General features: G+C 31.5%; 1 long non-coding RNA gene across 1 annotated transcript; it reads left to right on the top strand.

Moving 5' to 3' along the window:
• The first annotated feature begins 2,137 nt into the window (after positions 1–2,137).
• Positions 2,138–4,670, top strand: LOC126974157 (uncharacterized). Its single transcript, XR_007731483.1, has 3 exons — positions 2,138–2,420; positions 3,701–3,869; positions 4,523–4,670. It is a non-coding gene; the product is annotated as an uncharacterized LOC126974157 (long non-coding RNA).
• Positions 4,671–6,000: the final 1,330 nt, after the last annotated feature.

Below are 6,000 nucleotides of genomic sequence, written 5' to 3'. Positions count from 1 at the left end.
ACCCATCTCAACAAATTTACGAATAACTCAATATCGCGCCAACCGATTTCGATAATTCGTTTTTTATTGGAAAGTAAATTCAATGGAAGTTTGGTAAAAGTTTCTGCTAGGTTCTGCTTAGGGATCTGTGACAAAGTAACGGAACTCTTCAATTCTTAGGATCAACGATACAAGGCCGAATCTTTTTTATACTACCCGGATATTTGAATTACCTACCGTAACGTTATGGTCAGGTGAAATATGATGATCATTGGAAATCCTGAATGACTTACAGTAAGGGTGCGATCCGTGGCGGAATTCCTAAAAGTCTGTAATAATATTGCAATGCGCTTACGTTCATTGCTGCATTGCAAAATTTAGTAGATCTACACAAATATAGACAAATTATTAGTTAGTGCAGTTCAGATTCACTAAGAATCTAAAAATAAAAATGATTTAACAAAAAAAAAAAAATTATACAATCTAATTAAAAAATCTTATTCTAATAACGATTATTGTTATTTATGGAGTCAGTTGTTTTTGTTAATTTTTTTTAAAGTAGGCCTTTAACAATGATTAGCAATACTGTATTTTGTGTAATGTGAACGGCTTACATTACGTGAACAATTACATACTAGTGCTATTTACACGTTATCACGGAAGTATCGTTACCTAGTGATAATTGATAGGTACTTATTTAAACCGCAAATATATAAAAGCTAATATTTTTCAGCTTTCCCGTACACGAGATACTGAAAGAGAATTGGCGCCAGTAGCAAGAAAGAAATTTACAAACCAAATGAGCATATTTATATTTCACCACTAAAGGATTTAGCCACATTTAAAATTTGATAAAAGCTGTCATACTAATATTACGCTTACACTACATATACCAAAAAGATACCCTGGAAAAGATATCTAAGTCTAATAGACAAATTTTATTTTATTCAAAGAACTTAACATTTAAATAATCAGTTTAACTAATTATTTTATGTAAATTAAAATATTATATTTGAGTATTAGTAATTTCTCTCATTACCTTAACTTATTAAATCCAAATCCCTTGAGAACGTAAAGAAGTAACAAATATAAACACAAGCCAATAAATAAACATACAAACTTTCCCCTTTATAATATGAGTGGGATTTTTGATTAGAAACGTAAAAAACTTCCGACTGAACAGATCTTGATCGGAAAAGAGGGACAGACTAATGAACGTAAAACTTATAGTAACCCTCTTTCTCGTCTGGGTTTAAAAAACTACTTAATTACTACTCCACTGATGTCACTGTCCAAATCGGGTTCTAAATTCAAAATACGCAGCTGAAACTGAAATAGTGTTTACATTGCTGCCTATTGACCAATAATATTTTAAACAACTGGCGTAAACGCACAAATGTACTTATAGACATGGCAGTCGAAAATTATTATGATGTCATTTGTGGCATGTGCCATATTTCGGCTTTGATTTTGTATGAGGTGCATTGTCTATATGTATAGAACGTAAAGTAACAAATAAATTATTTTGAATCGCGAAGTTTTGATATCAAAATATTATCTATACTTAAATATTTTCAATCGAATTTACAGAAATATTATAGATAACTGCTTCACGGCTGAAATCAGATATAGGCGTCGTTGTGGTACCTAGCCGGCATCCTGTGCAAAGGAGCCTCCTACTGGTTTATGTATAAGACCACCTTATAATTACTAAAACAAAGTTTTTTAAATTTACAGGTAGGTAACAGATACGAATTATGGCTAAAGCTAGGAAGAAATGATGAAAATGGGCATTATAGTGTTGATTTTTTCAGATTTGGTTTTTGTCCATCAAAGGTAGAGAAGCAATTGCCCATAATATGCCTTTTTATCCAACAAAGTTTTAAGCAATGACTCTATGAAACCACCGAAACTCGAAGATTGTCTAAGAAAGTCATCTTGATAAAATAGGTAAAGATTTGAAATATTTTCAAGCAAGGAAATATATGAAAAGAGGGTACATAGTACACACATCTGAAAGTAACGATGATGCCGATGGCTTGCGGCCATCTCATTAGTATTTCTTTTTTAATAGGGAATCTGAAACTGTCAAGTGCCATAACTTATCAGTCATCACTCAACGTAGTGCTTAAATTCTCTTTGGTCATCAATCATCAACTAATAACAAGTAACCATAAAAATTAAATCTTAATTTTGTGTGGATCATTTCGGTTACAGTTTGTTTATTTTTATGATTGGTGTTTCTTAATACATAACTATTATCAATAGTATATCAATAACAATTATTGAATGTTAATTTGGCAATTATTTTATGAAAATGCTACGCACTAAAATTCATATAGCTTTAAGCGCTATTGGTACTCTGTTTGGCTTATCGGCCTTTATATGTTTTTGCATTGTTTATGCAAATGTTGAAGCAGGAATGTGGGCGTTATTATCCGGTAAGTGTATAATATTATTGAAGGCAGATGCACTTTGTATGCACTTCAAGTGTCCTTTATGTTATTTTGACCTAAGATATCATAATGATTATTTATTTAGGACCATTGTTAACAAGACCATCAGCTCAATCCGAAATACAATAAAAACCGAATATTTTTTAAATGTTTTTACTTAAACCTTCAGAAATCTGCCACAGTATATATATATATTTATAAGCATAATCAGTATAAAATACAGAAAATAAGCTTTTTGCTGTGTTAAATACCTACACAACGTTTGGTTTTTTGTAGGGTTGCCATCTCCGAAATCTGGCAACCAGGACAAGAAGCGTGAAAACCCCGGACTTAGGACCTTAAAATCCGGACATGTGAAGTGTATTTTTTTAAGTTATTCTGTAAAATAAAAATAGTGTTCAATTATCAACTTGTTATATATTTTCATACAGTATTTAACTAAATTTAGTCTTTTTGAACAACAAAACAGTATTTAAGTTTTTTAAGATAAGTTTAACAAAACTTATTAGCAGTCTTACATTTTCTATTTCTTTATTATTAATTATTTCTTTATCATACTATGGTCTGAAAGAATAACTCTTTTATCAAAACAAAATCTCCATAGCAAATTCAAGGAACCATGAGCAGTTTTAAATTTTTTATGAATTAAACAAAACTTTTATTCTTTTAACTAATATAAATCTTAAAATTATCAGTTACTATTTTAGTCTTACATTTTTAATTTCTATATAATTATGCTAAAACTTTACTCTTTTCATAAAATAAAATCTTACAATTTTTAGAAACTATTAGCAGTCTTATTTTTTTTTTGTGGAAAAGGAGGAAAAATGAGTGTATGTGTCACCTGGTAGTATGGGTAGTATGGTCACATTCTCTTGCAACACCTTGTAGTATGTGGAAGAAGGTCAAATGGATCAAGCTGATACTGGGGTGATACCAGACTAGATATGACAGCAATACTCCATAATATATAAGTATCCAAATAAACGAAATAAAATCTATTTGAAGTGTTAAGAAACTACGTAGCAATTCTTATTTTTTTTATTCTTTAAAGCTTTATTTCATCAGGCTATTGCCTCTTTTACTTGTCAGGTTTTCGGTGTCTATTAGTATTATGATAGCCTTTAAAATATCTGCTTACCTTAATAGACATTGATAAAACTCAATACAGGTATAATCTATGAAATTGTTTTATTTAATAACTGACGAGACTATTTCTGTCTTTAGTAAAATATTATTATTTGTTAAAATATAAATTTCTTTAGTCCACTGTTTTATGGTGTTGGGGAGTCGGTTGTTCGCCGAAATCGTGGTTGGCGCGGCCGTGGCCTTGATACTCTTTTACAATTGAAACTCCACCCGGACCCTCCCTGGATGCCTCCCAAACTAGGACAAATCCGGGGAAACCCAGACGGATGGCAACCCTACTATTATGTAATATTGAAAGGTTTTTTTAGTTAGCACTGTATTAGCTGAATAGAACTGCTGGATTAGGCCTTTTAGATAACTAGCTACTCTTCATAAGAGCATCATGGTTGTCACTCTATAATTATTATTAAAACTTTTATCTGGGTTCTACGTCAAATTATTACAGCTACTTTACAATTTTCATATCCTCTCTGAAAATGACAGCAAAATCTTTTGCCCATTTTCTTGACATTTTATTGATCAAAATAATCTGTGTGTACAACTAGCATACTTTGATTAGTATCTTTGCTGTATTCTCTATATCACATTTGGTAAAAGATTGTAGACATGCAATATAATCAAACATAAAGAGTAAACGCTTTAGAGTAAAACTTTTCTTGAAGCGGACACAGAGTGTGGCACTGTGATGGCCACTAACTGCCGTTCCCAATATTCTATCTACAGATAGAGATAAATTACTACCTTCTACTGTCAGTAATTAGCTGTCAATAATCTGAACCTGCCCCAATATATCTGATAAGTCATTCTTACCACCTTATATTGGGACGAGTGAATGTCTTAGGATGTGTTCTTCTTTATTCATATTTGTTGCTTTTCTGCTTTATAGCTTCCATAAATGTACTGTTGTTCTGCTCTGTTAATATTTTTTTTTATTTTAGGTATACATGCATCACTAGCTCTTATGCTACATTTCCATTATTTAAAAGAATCTCTTCACGTAAATTTCTCAAGAAAGTCACTGCAATACATTGGTGATTTTGGAATGGTTGGATTTGTTTCTGGATTGGCCCTCACACTATTCTATGCTTTTCTAGAAATGTACTACCAAACAGGTATGTAATTCTTATTATTATTATTATATTATTTTTTATTCATATATTTTAACTAATTATTGTACATAATTATAGTCATGTTGTTTATTTATGATAAGCTCTCTATGTTTTTGTATAGGTGGGTGACGGTGCTGTGTTATTTACATATTAGTTTATCATATAGCACAACATATTATGTGTTTTTATATTCAAGTTATCAGTGCTTGTGCTAATTAAGTATGCATGAGTGTTAAGTATTTAAACATCTATAGAATAAGTGTTGTCAAACAGCTGCTGTTGTATAACTTAGTGGGGCAGCTTAATTTTCTTAAATACAATTAATTGGGGCAATGTACACCATTCTATGGATTCAACATCTGGGTACAAGGTGTATCAGTTGTAGTTTTATGGCACCCCCTAATGGTGTACATCAACACTCACCTTCAGCACAATACAATAATCAAACAGTACTTTAACTGCATACTAGTACACCAGTGGGAGGCTCCTTTGCACAGGATGCCGGCTAGATTATGGGTACCACAAGGGCGCCTATTTCTGCCGTGAAGCAGTAATATGTAAGCATTACTGTGTTTCGGTCTGAAGGGCGCCGTAGCTAGTGAAATTACTGGGCAAATGAGATGTAACATCTTATGTTTCAAAGTGACGAGCGCAGCTGTAGTGCCGCTCAGAATTTTTGGGTATTTTAAAGAATCCTGAGTGGCACTGCATTGTAATGGGCAGGGCGTATCAATTACCATCAGCTGAACATCTTGCTCATCTCTTATTTTCATAAAAATAAAAATTTCCTTAAGATTTCCTTAGACTTTTTCTACAGAGTACAACTTCAACAAAGACAATCTAATTATATGTTATACATTAATGCTACATTAATAATAACATAATCTGGTCAGACTATATTACTCCTGACAAAGCTATACACCTTAATAATAAATTAAAATTAACTATTTTCAGATATTATTCCAATCAAAACAAGCATAATCATAAGACTAGTCTGGTCGTTTATGATGATGAAATGGGGAGTCTTGTTGTATATCTTCACCAAGAAGTACCTCCGCACTTACAATGATCATCAACTCTTCTCGGAAAATCCCAACATAGAAGAAACATAACTTTAAAATTATATGAATTATAATTTTGTAAATGCCAAATATAAAACTTTTTGTAGCGACATCTGACACACTGAGAAATTATATGCCAGATTTAGTGTTAAAGAAATTTGAATTTCTTTATTGTTTTTATTAATGATAATTATTATGGACTGAATAAAAAATAGGTTTGCAGCAAGCTAGATTTAAAAAAGTATG

The sequence above is a fragment of the Leptidea sinapis genome, chromosome 31 (assembly GCF_905404315.1).
Source record: "Leptidea sinapis chromosome 31, ilLepSina1.1, whole genome shotgun sequence".
Classification (NCBI taxonomy): domain Eukaryota; kingdom Metazoa; phylum Arthropoda; class Insecta; order Lepidoptera; family Pieridae; genus Leptidea; species Leptidea sinapis.
The sequence above is the reverse complement of the archived record's forward strand: the minus strand, read 5'-3'. Positions and strand labels throughout refer to the sequence as shown.